Below are 17,114 nucleotides of genomic sequence, written 5' to 3' on the forward strand. Positions count from 1 at the left end.
CTACCTAGATAGAAGAATGAGGGCAATTATAAGGAATGATGGGGATAACCACTCCTCCATATAAGTCTGCATCAATCACCTGAAGGGCTTTGTGAAATCACAGATTATGGATCCCACCCCCAATTTTTGATTCTGTAGGCCTAGGGTAGGGCTGAGGAATTTTCATTTCTAACAAGGTCCCAGGTCATGTTACCAACACTCGCTTAGGATACACACTGTGAGAACCACTGTTCGATTAGTATCTTTCCTGGGCACAGTGCCTAGCTCAGAGTAAGGTGTTCATGAATGTTTGTTGAACAGAAATTAGAGAATATTGGCTGAAGGAAAAGCTAGTGACTTCTCTATGCTAGATGCTAGGGATATGGCAGTGAACAAGACAAGCAGCCTCTGTCCTCATGGAATTTATGCTTTAGGGAAAAGCACAAAACTTCAGGGGTGACAAAAAATACAAAAATACTAATTCAAAAAGATACATGCACCCCTGTTTATTGCAGCATTATTTACAATAGCCAAATTATGGAAGCAACTCAAGTGTCCATCAACAGATGAATGGATAAAAATCTTTATCCATTCATCTGTTGATGGATATATATATAGGAATATTACTCTCCCATGAAAAGAATGAAATCTTGCCATTTGCAGCAACATCTGGAGAGTATAATACTAAGCAAAATAAGTCAGAGAAAGACAAATATCATATGATTTCACTCATGTGGAATTTAAGAAGCAAAACAAATGAACAAAAAAAAAGACAAACATAAAAGGAGGCTCTTTAAAAAAAAAAAAAGATTCATTTATTTATTTGAGAGAGAGAGACCTAGAGAGAGCACAAGTGGGAAGTGAAGAGAAGAGGGAGAAGAAAAAGACTCCCTGCTGAGCAGGGAGCCCAATGCAGGGCTTGATCCCAGGACCCTGAGATCATGACACTTAACTGACTGAGCCACCCAGGCACCCCAGGAGACTCTTAACTAGAAAATCTGATGATTTATTTAGGGGAGAGGGGAGTGAGGACATCTCTGTGAAATAGGTGAAAAAAAAAACCCTCAGAAAAAAGAGATCTTACCCAAAAAAAAAAAAAAAAAAGAGATCTTCAAGGGTGAATATAAATATCACAAAAGAAAAATGCGGAATGCTATTGCAGCACATAGAACTCCCCTGGCCTAATGGTTCCTGGCCCTCTGAGAAGCTTCTTTTAAATTCCATGTTGCTAAGGTTTATCATCACTAGGTCAACTGGAATCTAAGAACAGAACACTCATTTGGGAAAATACATGGGTGGGGGGGTGGACGGTGAGGAGGAGGGAGGGAGAGAATGGGAATGAAAGCAAGCTGGTGGATAGATTTTTAAAAAGTGCAAAACGTATGTTTGGCCAGAAGTCAGAACTGTTCCTACTTTGGTTTTATTACCACCTCTATTAGTCAGCTTGAGCTGCCATAATGAAATACCACAGACTGGGTGGCTTAACAGAAATTTGTTTTCTCACAATCTGGAGACTAGAGGTCTGAGATCAGGGTGCTACCATGGTCAGGATCTGATGAAAGTTCCCTTCCTAGCTTGTAAATGGCCACCTTCTCACTGTATCCTTACATGGCCTTTTTGTAGTGTGTGCATGTGAAGAGAGCAAGAGACTCATCTTCCCCTTCCTCTTCTCTCATAAGGCCACCAGTCCTATCAGATTGGGACCCCATCCTTATGACCTCACTTAACCTTAATTACCTTAATAAACATAGGCTTATTTCATCAAATAAATATTATATTGCCTTTAATATATCTAAGCTCCTAAAACAGTAGGAGGAAAGACATGGAGGGATGATTGAAGACGATGTAGCTCATTCCTCTGTTCCTCTCACATACATATAGCTTTTGAAATGCCAGGATGTCTTAGAATGAGAGAGGTCTCCATTTTCATTTATCTAAGCTGCTCAAGATTGCAAAGACCAAGGACACATTTAGACCCAGGCCTTATGGAGAACAAGACGTTTGTCCAGGATATCAAGGCAGCTGTGGATGGCCCAGTTGCTCCAAATGGTCTTCCACTCCCATGGCTCAGTTGCAGTTCTCTTCCAGCCACTCTGGTTCTAAAGCACTTCCCATGACATGTGCTCCCTCCAGCCCCTATCCACCTTCCTTGCAACAGTTATAGCCTTTTTTATCTCCAGAACCAGTTAGGATGACATGATGGTTTTCATCCTGGGCTTCACTTTTTAATCGTTTTCTACAGACTCTATCATCAGAGACCCTCACTTCTCAAGCCAAAATCCAGATAATCCTTTCCCTAAGGAAATCCATGAATAATTTACTACTTTGGGCCACCTGACTGGCCCAGTCGGTGGAGCATAGGACTCTTGATCCCGGGCTTGTGAGTTCGTGCCCCATGTTGGGGGTGGAGTTTCCTTAAAAAAATTATAATGTACTACACCAGTAATAGAGTTAGGTGGGGTAAAATATTTCCTTACTCTTTACTCAGCAGGGCAGTTGCCTAAATTCCTCCAAAATTCCTTCTTTCCGATCCTCTAAACACACCCCTCTGAGTGCTCTCTGGGTGGGTGGTAACAGTGTGCAAACATCTGCTAATTCCCAAACTGAGTGGTTGTGGTTTTAGCAATGAGAGGAAGAGTCACTGGGGTTTTACTTACTGGAGAAACTCCCAGCAGCCAGTCAAGCAGCCATAGAATTTCCCCCACCCAATTTACACACACACGCACAAAAACAAAAACTAGTAGCTTGCATTGGAATTTGTGGGGTACCCAATGCCATAAATTTTGAATTCATTTGTAAGACTGAAATTTTCCTTTGGTTTGACACTTGTATCAAGTGAGTGGCATGGCATGAAGTAGTATGTTCCAGGGACAGAATATCAGTTATTGGGCTATGTGGGCATTATGGTTTTAAAGCAATAGAATATTTCTGGGGCCTCTTTTCCTGGCTCCCAAAGCACATATTGACTGCTCTCCCTCCTGATATCCAGCTGTATCACTCTTCAAGAGTTGCCTTGTCTCTTCTTTCCATCACTGTACATGTTTTTTAGTGTTTTGTGCTCGTGGAGCTTTACCCTTCATCTTGGACATCTGGGCCCTTTGGCAGAGCCACAACGTGGTCTGGTCTCCTGTCCTACATTCCACAATTCCATGATTCCTTTCCATGTCTTTCATTTTTGTTTGTATCACTATTGAGAGGGTAGTCAAGAAAGAAAGAAAGAAAGAAAGAAAGAAAGAAAGAAAGAAAGAAAGAAAGAAAGAAAGAAGAAAAGAAGAAAAGAAAGAAAGAAAGAAAAGAAAGAAAAGAAAAGAAAAGAAAAGAAAAGAAAAGAAAAGAAAAGAAAAGAAAAGAAAAGAAAAAGAAGCAAGCCCAAAATATGACTCAGAGCTGCAGTAAAGGAACATTCTCTGGGCCAGCAGGCAGAAGTTGCATTCTCGCCAACCCTTCCTATCAGCAGGCAAGCAATGCCTCCATTCAGACTATGTGAGTCATTTTGAAACTGATTGCAGTTGGCGCTTTTATTGGCATCCTTCCTTTGAAGTTGACTTTCAGATCATCAGTGGTTTGTCTGCAGACCCTGGTGCCAAGGTGAAGTGACAAACTTTGCTCACAAAGCAATGTTCTTAACAATGTTTTATTCTGGGCTACAAAACTGTTTGGTTAAAAGAGAATATAGAGGGATTGATTGATAGATAGGAATGGATAGGAATAGGTAGATGGGTATGATAGAGCAAGTGTTACAAAATATTAATTATAGAATTCAAGCAGTGAGCATATGGGTATTACTTTAAAATTCTTTCAACTTTTCTGGATGTTTAAATATTCACAAGGAAAATGAGGGAAAGAACTACAACTTCAGCAGTGAGGTTAGTAGTAGATTACGGACACTTGAAAGCTGAACATGCAACTAAGACTGTGGAGGCATTTTTTTTTTTAATTAAATGACTTATTGATAGTTATTATTTCCCTACTCAGTATTTTCCAAGTTAAAGACATGGATGTCAAAAAAAAAAAAGAAAGACATGGATGTCATATTTAAAAAGAAGGGATTAACATTTTGAACACCTTACATGTAACATACTAGCAAATTCTGAACCACTAATTTATTAACACATGGATAAAAGCATAGCTTTTGGTGTCAGATGATAATGGTAACATACCATGCCTTCCAATAGGCCAAGTTATTTAATCGCTTGGAGCCTTAGTTTTCTCAAGTATAAAATGGGCTGGGGGGGGGTGGTGCTGGTGAGGATTCACACATCTTAAAGTTATAAGGTTCAAAGAGCATTTGCTCTTTAAAGAATTAATTAGTCTGTAGAGGATAAAGTTACGTATAAAAAGAAATCAACCATAAGAATTAAAAAGAATATGTTATTCTAATGTTTCAGACTAGCCCCTCAAAATTTGGCCAATGCTCTGTGAATAGCACCACTGCTGCATTTTGAAAGGTCGGAAGTCCAGAGGTGCATGGGTGGTTCAGTTGGTTGGCTGGTGGACTCTCGATTTCGGTTCAAGTCATGATCCTGGGTCCTAGGATTGGGCCCTGTGGTGGGCTCCGTGCTCAGCAGGGAGGTCTGCTTGAGGATTCTCTCTCTCCCTCTGAATCCTCCCCCTTCTCTTTCTTTCTCTCTCTCAAATAAAGAAAGAAATCTTAAAAAAAAAAAAAAAAAAGGTTGGAGGTTCAGGAGATTCTCAAACTCACCATTTTTCTTCTGATGCACCTGAAACCCATCATACATTTAATATTTTTTTTTCACTCTTAGAGGGAAAAAAGATGGAAATAAAATGTTGTGAACTTTAACTGTAAAAGTAAATTACACAAAATCTGTATTACCACAGAAAGATGACTTGCACATTATTGAAACTAATTAAATATGTCATGCTTGCAAAATTCCTGTGAGAAATCCTTGTCCCAGGTCACTGTTTGGTGTTGCTACTAAGGATCAGAGAGGGACTTGCCCTTCTATCCTGCCTCAGAAGAGAAGTGGAACTAAGATAGTATAGCAAAGCAACACAAAACTTAGTGCCTTAAAATAACAGCCATTAATTATTTGTGAACCTATGCTTCTGCTCTTCTCAGCTGGGTCTCCTCAAGCACCTAGAATCCAGCTCTGCTTCTGGAATTAGCCCCATGGGGTACTGGGCTTGTTCACATGGTGGTTCAGCAGAGTTCCAAAAGAGCTGGCAGGTGGGCACAGTCTCTGGGGACCCAGGCTCAGAATGGGCATGATATCACCTCTTTCGAATTCTATTGGTCAAAGCAAGTTACATGCTCAGCCTAGAGTCAAGCAGAAGGAAAAAAGACCCCATCTCTTGATGGGAAGAACTACAAAGTCACATCACAAAGGGAGCAGAATAATTATAGCCATGTTTGCAAATAGTTTATCAAAATAATCACCAACTGGATCACTTTTACCCTGGAAGATGCTACTAAAAGTGTCAGCACATCTTCCCTTTTGAGGCAGATGTGCGAATGTGGATCAAATCCTCTGTTTCTGGATTGCCCATGAAAAGATAAGAGACCAATAACAAAGATATCTTGTGAGCTGTGAAAAACAAATGCAATGATATCTGAATATTTTACAATTTTATTTTGGATGGAGAATAAAATAGCAATAGATAATCTCTTAGTCTCTGAGTCTTTTGATGTCATGACATTGATGTCTTGGTGTCATGGTTTATTTTTAAATAATCAAAATTAAATCTAGCTCAGAAAAACAGTTACTCCTACATTGGGAAAGTATCTTCTACAGTTTAGAAGCAGCACAGTAACAGGCATGTATAGAGGGCTCTCCAACAGGATCTTGATAAATGGCTTTTCTCCAGATGGAATTATGAAAGGCCTCAGATATCTGGTCTCCACAGGCTCACTTCATTAGCCATGTTCCCATCAGATCCTCTAGATTCCTTAGCTGAAAATTAGATTTCTCCCCTCTGACCTTACAGAACATTTTATTTGTATCTCCCTTTGACACCTATACATTTCTTCATGTTATTTTATATACATACATAGCTCATCTTCCTCACAAGAATTTTTGGTCCCATCTTGTTTTCGTATCCATCTTTGTATCTCCCTTAGCATGTTAAAAGTACCTCTTAGATAGTAGGGCTGCTCTTTAGTTCCACTGAACATTCATGGTTGGTATCCATCTTGATTGCTTAGTAACCAACATGTGCCATTGGTAAGCACACACACAAGAATCAGTAGACATTGAATTCATTGTTATAGAAGATTATATACTCTAAAATATCCTCCTATTATTATTTTTGAAGATTTTATTTATTTATTTATGAGAGACACAGAGAGAGAGGCAGAGACCTAGGCAGAGGGAGAAGCAGGCTCCCTGCAAGGATCCCAATGCGGGCCGCGATCCCAGGACCCCAAGGATCACAACCTGAGCCGAAGGCACTCTCAACCACTAAGCCACCCAGGCACCCCAAATATCCTCCTATTAGAACATAACTAGAGGGGGATCCCTGGGTGGCTCAGCGGTTTGGCGCCTGCCTTTGGCCCAGGGCACGATCCTGGAGTCCCGGGATCGAGTCCCATGTCAGGCTCCCGGCATGGAGCCTGCTTCTCCCTCCTCCTCTGCCTCTCTCTCTCTCTCTCTCTATGTCTATCATAAATAAATAAATAAATATTAAAAAAAAGAACATAACTAGATTTTGTATATATTTTAAGGCACATTTTTAAAAGAATGTTTTAGAATTTAACCAAAAGCTTGAGTTACCTAGGAGAAAATAATTCATATCAGCTCTGGAATGTGGAGACTGCCACATTAATCCAAGACCCTCAACTCAGTCTAAAGTGCTTCTAAGCCGGTAGTCATGGTAGGCAGAACTCTAAAGATGCTCCCACCCCCAAGATTCCTGTGCCCTAGCTATTCAATCAATTGCTAATCTAGGGCCTGCTATGAAAGAATTTTAAAGACCTAACTAAAGTCCCAAATCAGTCAGTCTTAATAAATATGTGACTGAGGGCTTGACTCAGGTAGGTAAACCCTTTATTTAAAAGTAGATGGAGGGCAGCCCAGGTGGCTCAGCAGTTTAGTGCTGCCTTCAGCCCAGGACGTGATCCTGGAGACCCAGGATCAAGTCCCACATCGGGCTCCCTGCATGGAGCCTGCTTCTCCCTCTGCCTGTGTCTCTGCTTCCCTCTCTCTCTCTCTCTCTCTCTCTCATGAATAAATAAGTAAAATCTTAAAAAAAAAAAAAAAAAGTAGACGGAGTGCTTGGTGGGGGGCAAGGCTCAGTCAGTTAAGCATCCAACTCTTGATCTCAGCTCAGGTCTTGATCTCAGGGTTGTGAGTTCAAGCCCCGAGTTGGGCTCCACGCTGGATGGGGAGCCTACCTAAGGTAAGCGAGTAAGTAGTAAATCAATCAATCAATCAATCAATCAGAGAAATTTCTCCAGAAAGTAGCCAAAGAGGAAGTAAGAGAGATTCCAAGCGTGAGGGGGATTCAGACCCATTGTTGGCTTTGAAGACGTAGGGGGCCTCACAGAAGAGAGAAGCCTCTAGAAGCTGAGAATTGTCCCCATCTAACAGCCAGCAAGGAAATGAGGACCTCAGTCCTAACCGATGATGAGGATCTGAATTCTGCCCATAGCCCGGGTGAGCTGGGAAGCAGGTTCTTCTCCAGACCCTCTGGATCAGAGCTCAGTCCAGCCAACACCTTGACTTGTGCCTGCCAGGCCCTCAGCAGAGAACACAGGCCCTCCTGGAGCTGCTGGCCACACAACTGTGAGTGAATAAATGGGTGTTGTTTGAAGTTGCTATGATTGTGGTAATGTGTCCTGCAGCTGCGTGAGCCTATGCAGTTGGAAGGTGTGACGTCTGAAAAAAGCAGAGGGGGATATGAGTGGCCTATTCTTGAGAACTGGCTCGAAGGAAAACTGTCATCAGGCAAAATCAGGTTTCAGTTAGGCACAGAGATGGAGGCAGCATTCAAGTTTAACGCAACTGTCAAAATGAGAAGATGATATGATTAAGAGAAAGGTGCTGACAAATACCATTATTAAATGTAGGGCTTGCTCTCTTTCTTTTCTTCTTTTCTTTCCTTCTTTCTTTCTCCCCTCTCTTTCTTTGTTTCTTCCTTCTTTCTCTTATTTCATAAAATCAAGGGATATGTAAATATGTTTACATTTTATAAGAACAGCTTTTCAGAAAGCAGAAGATAACCTGGGTAAAACTTCCCAGGCCCCCAAAAATTCCCCAAAGAGACAAAGACGACAGCTGTGGAAGCTACTGGCATCTTGGCCTGAGGATCCCGCCAGGCAGAGCCATCTCCTCTGCCTCCTCGTGGCACCCTCCCCGGCCCGGCACCGTGGAAACACTGCCTTCCTGCCTGCTTACCTGGGGCAAAGAACTGATGCAGAAGAGTCCCAGATGGGCAGCCCGATGGCTCAGCGGTTTAGCGCCACCTTCAGCCCAGCGCTGAAGATCCTGGAGACCTGGGATCAAGTCCCATGTTGGGCTCCCTGCATGGAGCCTGCTTCTCCCTCTGCCTGTGTCTTTGCCCCCCTCTCTCTTTCTGTGTCTCTCATGAGTAAATAAATAAAATCTTTAAAAAAAAAAAAAAAAGAAGAGTCCCAGGAAGTTCTTGAGTGTTCGCTGTGAGATGAAGGGATGGGGAGGCCATGTGCCATAAGCACCTGCCAGCAGGCCCCACTTCACGCTGGCCTCGGGTCCACACACACAGCTGTACCTTGATGGCCAGAGGAACGTAGGAGAGGACTCAGAGAAAAGTGGTGCTTGTAAGCACAGGTCCAGGACTAAAACAGTAAATGTGGGTCCTGTCCATGGCGCTGCCACTATGGGCCTGGTGGCATTAGGCCCCTTCATCTTTCCTATGTACTGGTCTGTGTGTAGGGAGGGGCACAGGGCAGCAAGAAGACAGGTGCTCTCTTAGCTGTCCTGAGGGAAATGTGTTTTGTTTTGTTCTGTTTCCATCTGGACACACCGTTAGTCAGGAGAGAACTGACTAAACGTACATAAAATCAGGTCGATGAGTTGTGGAACTTAAGACAGCATTCTATTGATCTGGCAACAGTATAAACACTTTTCCCCAATCAAGGAAGTACCGCAGTCAATGTAAGATGATAGTTCAATAATACCATCTCTCCCTGTCCTGTCCACTTGATTTCATGAACTTTCTGTTCATGGGGACATTTGCACAGCTTTGAATATGTACTTGGCTTGGCACACTTTTTTTTTTTAACTTCCTTATTTATCGGCTTGATCATTTGTAATTTCTATATTGGTAACTGTTTATCTGGTGGAAAAAATCCAAGGCAAAGGTCGTAGTTACTATTTTTCTCCAAAATTACCCAGAGATTACCCAGCAAGGCAAATACTCTTGCCAGGAGGAGTAAGAGAGCGTTTAATCCTCATAAAATCAGAGGTGTGCATGTGCTGCGAGTGAACCATAGCTGAGGCTGAACCATAAAGAATCCATAAATGTGAACCCCTGAGATTATGTAACCAGGTTTGGGTAATGTGCTATTTTCCATGGAGAGGGTCTTCAGAATTTGAGAGCACTCCAATTTCAGCAATATTAGTTGGGAATTTGGGGCATGCAAAGGACAAGAACTGAACACATTTTTTCTTTCTTTCTTTCTTTCTTTCTTTCTTTCTTTCTTTCTTTCTTTCTTTCTTTCTCTTTCTTTCTTTCTTTTTTTTTTTAAAAAGATTTTATTTATTTATTCAAGACACAGAGAGAGAGGCAGAGACACAGGCAGAAGGAGAAGTCAGCTCCCTCCGCGGAGCCCGATGTGGGACTCGATCTCGGGACCCAGGATGATGCCCTGAGACGAAGGCAGATGCTCAACAGCTGAGCCACCCAGGTGCCCCACCTTTTTTTTTTAAACCTTCCCTTTTCCAGCCACATTTCCACACACATTCTGAACTCTAGCCAGGTGTCCCTGAACACATTTTCTATCTCAGCTACACCTTGCGGGGGGCCTGAGATGCCCTCCGGATGGTTGGAGGCAGGAAGACCCACTACAGGTTGTCTCTCTGGCCTCCTGTTGGTCAGCTGCATTCTCTCCAGACCACAGCAGCTGTAGACTCTTCTTGCCAAGCTTCTAGGTCCCAGCTCCAGGTGCGAAAATCTCAGGGAGAGACGCTCACTGACCCAGTGGGAGTCCGAGCCTGAGTGGGTCAGGTTTTCTAGGAGCAGCGTCTGTGAAGAGACTGTGCTCCAGTCATTTATAACACAAGTGTTCTCGGGAGAACAGGAACAGGGGCAAGACAGAAAAGAAAAAAGAAACCAAATGGAAGTGTGATTTTAGGAGAAGTTCTAGTTTCAGCCTGATCCTGCCAGAAGCTCTGAGGTGCAAATGGTGCTCAGAGTTCGTCCAGACACAGGATAAGCTTGCGGCACTCTCAAACTCCCGCACCAGCTAGCCGCTATGTCACCCCAAGAGGCATAAATTCCAGATTCTTCTGACTCCCTGCATTTGCTTTGCAGGTGATACGTGAAAGCAAAGCATCTCACTAGCTGCAGACAGGCTCAGAAGAGAGTCACAAATGTGAGCTCTTAAATGCAAAATGCATCAAAGCCAGGGCACAGGCACACAGATAAAAGTACCTGAAGGGATTGGTACAAAGAACCAGAAGTGTCTATTACACGAGGCTTTCCCGGGAGCAAGCGCTGTTATCAGAGCCTTGAGATTCTAGGTACCTTTAGCTGGTTCAGGGACTCTCCCTCCTGACTAGTCACCATGGCCGAAATATGGGATTACACAAATGATGGCTGTTAGCATTTAGACTTCATAATTAGAATTAGGGAAAGCAGAAGCTCTCTCAAAGGAATAGGATAGATGGATAAATAGAATTGTCTTCAATAGCTACTCCCCAATATTAAACAACAGTGAAGCATTTTCAACCAGAATTCTGTAGATAACTTCCAAGCTTCAAGGAATCTTGGTACTGAGATCTAAACTGGAATATAGTATCATAAAGGATGCAACATGCTGTTCTTTATGATCTTTTTTCCTTCAATGATATTTACTCATGGAGATGCCATTTATAAAGAAGTCTCTAATAAAAAGAAAATTTCAGAAATATTTATAAATAAAATGTATTTGAACTCATAGCAATGTTTGAGTAAAGATATGTTTATGGGGAACTGATCTGGCATCTTAGTATCTGTTATCTTAACCTAAATTTCAGGAAATAGATTCTACCTAAAATTTGTTGCTGAAAGTATTTTATTTCCTGGAAAACGACGCTTATAGCTAAGAGGGTATCATAGGTCTTTCTGATTTAAAAAAAAATTTTTTTAGGTGGAAGATAGTTAAAGGTAAATATTATGACTTACAGTTGATTCCAAAAGAATACACATTTCCAAAACAAAATATCACAGGATATCACAAAGTAAATGTTTCTTTAGCTTATTCAGAAATCTGTAGTGAGGTAATTGTGATGAAGGATTCCCTGATAATTTGGGTTAAGATTCCTGCAGAACACATCAAACACTATGGAAATCTGACAGATGCTTGGATTTCACTGAGACCATTTTCCCAGGATTACAAAAGTGTCTTTCTAGTTTACAAAATGCATGGCCAGATACACTGCGAACACAAAGGAAAATGCAATCCATTTGTGGAAAAATATCAAGAGGAAGAACCAAGGATTTGGTTATTCCTCACTGATCAAATAATGTCTGTTTTCTGATTTATTCTTGCTCTCCTGGGTTCTAGATTTCTTAATACCCTTTCTACCTTTTAAGACTTTCTCCCCTTGGACCTAATTCTTGACATTTTACTCAGATATAGACCTGGACTCCTTTCCTTGGCTATAATTTATGTAGGCCTCTCAGTTCATATCTGTTTCAGGCTGTTCTGAGCAATAAGTCATGGAATCCTGTTTAGCTCCAGATAAATTTTGCTAAAATATCTCAGTTATCATATGCTATCTTATCGCAAGTAATAGAAGAAATAATTTTTCAGGTTTAAAGAAACTACCATCAAATCCCAAAATGATGTTTTTAAATCTGATAATACCATTTTAAATTTTATTTCAGAGAAGAAATAGGTAAAAAAAAAAAAAATCAAAGAGCCTTCTAGAAAAGAAAAAGACTAGGAAAGGGAGCCAGCAACAAAAATACATATGTAGCACTGAGTTGGGATAGCTTCATAATAATAAGAATTTAATATATCACAAAGAAGGCCTCATAAAATGACCAAGAAGGAAAGGGACAGAGGTCAGTGGTTAGTGATTGGAGCAGAAAATCCATTTATACCTGTATCACACACTAAATAATACAATTTAAAAAAACCAAATATAGAAAAAGAGTTGAATATCTAATATCTAAATTCTGGATTATTTTATTAACCTTAGAAGTAAAAGATTGGCTCACAAAACTAGAAGTCAATAGATTTAGTTAAAGAGACTTTGAAAACATTTACATCTCCAAAAATACCTTCTTTAACTAAAATAGATATACAAAGGCTGTGAAAAGACATATACAGCAAATATGATAAATACAGCAAATTCTTTTGTTTTTTAATTAGGCTCCATGCCCGGCATGGGACTTGGCTCACGACCCTGAGATCAAGAGTAGTGTGCTCTCCTGACTGAGCCAACCAGGTGCCAAATACAGCAAATTCTTTATTATTTAAAGAATTAATAAAAAAATTCAGTGGACAAATGAAAGATTTGAAAAGGAGGAAACATAGTTAACAAAAGATTTAAAATTAGTAACCTTGCTAAAAAAATACATACATAAAAATAGCATCAAGGATTTTTTTTGGCAATTCAAACATACTTCACGCTGTTAGAAAAGACCTGTGGGATTGGATATACTTGTCTTTCCTGCTAACAGTGGGAATGGCTACAAACATTTTGGAAAGCAATTTAGTACCACATATAAAGAGTAATAAAAGTCATTGTTTGCCTCGACACAGTAATCCCAGGTCTGAAAACTTGGTGTAAAAAACAGCCAAAATAGACAAGAAGCAATAGTATTTATGATAGGAACAAAGGAAGAAAGGGAAGTGGGTAGGAAGTTAAGAAGTTGGAAGGAAGAAAGAAAAGAAAAAAATAAGGCATTAATTAAATTATGGCATAATGCAGCCATTTGAACTAACATGTAGCCTACAAAATGCAAGGAAAATGCTTACCATATGACGTTCAGTAAAAGAAAGCAGGATGAAAAAAAAAAAGAAAGCAGGATGTGTCATTTCGCACATATTAAATTAACTATCAGGCAAAAATGAGCATGCATATCATTAGGATTAGAAGGGAAATTTCCAATGTGAAAATAGTTGGGATTTATTCTCCGTCTTCCACATGTTCTTCCTGTTACTTTGTATCCTTACCACCAGTAATAAAGAACAGCTAATCGTCAGGAGAAAGGTTGTCAGTCATGAACACTTCCAGGCTGGCAGGTAGCCCCATTCTTCATTGTTCACAGACGGGGAGACAGCAGCTTTGAATTGACCCTAGAAGTTTCTGGAAGAGAAATAACAAAAGAGTAGGAAAAAACTGAAAGAGACTGCTTTATTTGCTTCTTTTTTTAAGCCAGGTGATACGTAAGAGCATCCACTTTGTGTATACACACAAGAAAAGATTATTCAGGTAAATGATTGTTCATATTTTCATGCAAGCTTCAAAAAAAAGCACTGATAAAATCTTCTGAATTGGGATTGAGTATTGAGTTACTTATTGGCACTTTGTTGCATTAATCACCACCAAATAATAAACTATCTATTAGTCATTCCATTGAGCATGCTGCTATACCAGCCTTTATCTGATAGCAATGTACATCACCCTAGCCACAAAGATGCTTTTTCTAAGAAAATGGGAACATCTGGCCTTTGGACTGGTTTTCTCCCCCTTCCCAGCCCTCTCCCACTTGTCTGATTGCTTTGGTTCCTGAGTTTGGTCAGAGGATAGGGAAGCAAAGGAACGGATGCCCCTGCTGTTGGTTTGCCCTACTGGTATAAGGGCACAGCCTTTCCTTTTTTGTGATTAATAACAACATGATAGAACCTGTCTATTGTTCACTTGTCATTTCTAAGCTTTCCATGGCTGTCAGCCTGGCAGACAAAAAAACCCCTCAAACAACCCAAGAAACCACTGCTCTGGCTTGGGATCAATGGGCAGCAGTGTCTGTGAGCTGACAACATCAGGCGGAAGAGATGTCAGATTTACAGCCATACCCGCTTTGCGTCCTCAGCTGTGAAAAGCTACAAGTGCCTGTTTCCTTTCAATACTTAAGCCCCAAACTACAACATAAGAAAAAGATCTCTATTTCCTGCCTCCTACTCCTCCAGTTGCAAAACTGTCTTTTTGGCAGGTTATTAAAAATCTTTAAAGTTGAGATGCGGTGGTGTGTGTATGTGTGTGTGTGTGTGGGGGGGGTGTTCTTTTTTTAAGCGCTCACATCTATGGTTTTAGAATATCTTGCAAGGTGAGGTTTGACTTAGCTTTCTGGAGACAACATTTGATGGCCATGACTGCCCAGAATGCAGTGCCACCGGCCCTGGAAAGGAGCCCTGGAGAAAGCAGTGGCTGATAGTTAGCAAAGTGTTACAACACTAAGAATCCTATATAAATAACGAGGGGCCCTAAGCATGCTGTGAGGGCCGATCTGGCTTAATCCTATGGGGTCACTGGCTATTCTGTATTGTGCAGCCGATGTGATTTGGTGCGGGGCAAAGAATGCATTCTCTTACAGAAACTGATATGAGCGATAAACTGGAACAGGGCAAGGATCCTGTCAGCTGAGTTCTGTGGCCAAGATTGTTTAAAATTCATATACATCATCCGTCGACAAGATAAAAAATTGTGTTTTATATACAGAACATCGGATGGGACTCCTTGTCTGCTTCACTGAGGCAGTATTTTGTGTAATAGTAGGTTTTTTCGTTATTTTAGTTCTTTTCCTTATCCCACACGTAAACATGTCACAACATGCCAGGTACTGCTAGGAGGGAGTGCAGAATGTGCCCACGACAGAGCATCTTGGTAGCTTTTACTGGTGGCTTTTCCAGCAAGAGCTGAGAAGTCTTCATCTTCAGTTAGAATCCCAACAGTTGATATTCCGGCTTCATGGACTGTAAACCTGTGTCCGTGGAGTCACTGAGGCCAAGGTCTCCACGAGGGAGAATCAGAGAAGAGGCCATGAAAGGCAGGGGGCCCTAGGATCCGCTCCACCTTTGGACCTCATTCTGATGGATTCATTTCCTTTCTCGTTTATGTTTCTTCCTTGATCTAGCTGGGCCTCAGTTTCCTCTTCTGTAAAATGGAGATAACTCCTAGCTCATGTGATTATTTAAAGAATGAAGATGTTCAAATGAATAAAGTACTTGCCACAGCATATTGCCAGTGGAAAGGACTAAACAGATCACAGCTAAAAACAATGACGAATTCAAGCTATCATAATTTGGATGTGATTAAACATTTTAGTTAGAGAACTTAGTTTATATTTCCTACTTGTGATATAGGTATTACTTTTCGGCAAATCTTGAATATAGTTTTAATAGGTTCAAATACATGAATTTGTTCCTATTTCTTATACCTAAACCTAGGATACGTTAGGTTTCTATGGAAGATTATGCAAAACTGTTTTATGACCAGAGCCCTGATCTTTTTTCTTTTTTTTAAAAATGGAACTGGATGGCTCAGTGGTTGAGTGTCTGCCTTTGGTTCAGTGTGTGATCCCAGGGTCCTGGAATCAAGTCCTGCATCAGGCCCCCTGCATGGAGCCTGCTTCTCCTTCTGCCTGTGTCTTTGCCTCTCTTTCTGTGTCTCTCATGAATAAATAATAAAAAAAAAAATCTTAAACAAATAAACAAAGGAACTACAGGATACCAAAAACCTTAAAAATACACAGAACCCTATTCTCTTACCCCCACACAGCTTTCTTCTTCCCACTGCCTGCCACAGTAGTTATACAGTTTTTGTGTGACAGAAGGGACAAGCAAATGTCCTCCCTCCTAATTTCCCTCATGCCTGGTCTTGCCCTGAATTATGAGTTCTCATCCACTAAATTTGACCCCTCTCCTTCTGCTAACCCAAATTCAGTTTCATACATTTAATGACAGTTTTACATATTTTACAGAGCCTCCGGGATTTAAAATATCTCATTCTTTGAGGATCACCTTTGAGGATTTTATGGTCAAGTTAAGTTTATTTATTAAAGATTTTATTTATTTATTTGAGAGAGAGAGAGAGTACAACCAGGGAAAGAGGCAGAGGGAGAGAGAAAGGAAGAAGTAGGTTTCTCACTGATCAGGGAGCCTGATGTGGGGCTGGACCCCAGGACCCTGAGATCATGACCTGAGCCAAAGGCAGACACCCAACTGACTGAGCTACTCAGGTGCTCCATCAAGTTAGGTTTAAAGTAAATACATTTTGGGAGCACCTGGGTGGCTCAGTCAGTTAAGCCTCTGACTCTTGATCCCAGCTCAGTTCTTGATCTCATGGTCATAAATTCAAGCCTTGTGTTGGGCTCCACATTGGGCATGGAGCCTACTTAAAAAAAAAGTAAAGTAAATATATTTTGTAATTAGTGGATCCACATTTTAAAACTCCTTTAGATGTCCAGAAAATCATTATTTGGTTCACTGTTATTCTATTTTACTTGACATTCATTCTCTTATCAATAATTACTACTCAGCAGGGAGCACAACAAACAGAATGTTGAGAAATGAAATATTATTCATTAATATATGATAACTAAACCAACATTCTTATTTCATTGAACTAGTTCTAGAAAGTAAACAGAGGTTAGTTTCAGCTTGGTGGGATCCACTTATAGGCAGCGTTCTATTTTGGTGATGGTGGGAAATCACCAAAAAATGTAGAAAAAATGACCCCTGCACTCTGAGTGACTCATGTAAATTTAAAAAGGTGAGGACTTTCAAGAGATCTTTTTGTCCAGGTTCCCTATTTCTAGGTATGTCTACAGTTGTGTTAATAAATAAGCAATATAGCTCAGCTTTCTCTTGTCTGTGGATTGGGGAAGCTAGTGTTCTGGAGTGAATGAAGAGTAACCATATGTGTGTGTGTGTATGTGTGTGTGTGTTGTATAACACCTGACCATGTGTCCACATAACTCCCATCATCTGTAGCAAAGGACCTTATCCTACCTTATCTTACCTTTCTCACCTCTGGCATTAGAAT

The 17,114-nt window shown here is 40.7% G+C and overlaps 2 protein-coding genes across 3 annotated transcripts in view; one reads left to right on the plus strand and one right to left on the minus strand.

Annotated features, from left to right (window-relative positions):
• Positions 1 to 17,114, plus strand: part of MYB (MYB proto-oncogene, transcription factor) — an 83,737-nt gene that overhangs the window by 44,515 nt on the left and 22,108 nt on the right. The window lies entirely within an intron of this gene.
• AHI1 (Abelson helper integration site 1) overlaps positions 12,674 to 17,114 on the minus strand; it is a 233,719-nt gene continuing 229,278 nt past the window's right edge. The window contains exon 28 of the transcript XR_005353529.1: positions 12,674 to 13,436. The gene's annotated coding sequence lies outside the window, so the exon portion shown is untranslated. The remainder of the gene's footprint in view (positions 13,437 to 17,114) is intronic.

The sequence above is a fragment of the Canis lupus genome, chromosome 1 (assembly GCF_011100685.1).
Source record: "Canis lupus familiaris isolate Mischka breed German Shepherd chromosome 1, alternate assembly UU_Cfam_GSD_1.0, whole genome shotgun sequence".
In the NCBI taxonomy this organism is placed as follows: domain Eukaryota; kingdom Metazoa; phylum Chordata; class Mammalia; order Carnivora; family Canidae; genus Canis; species Canis lupus.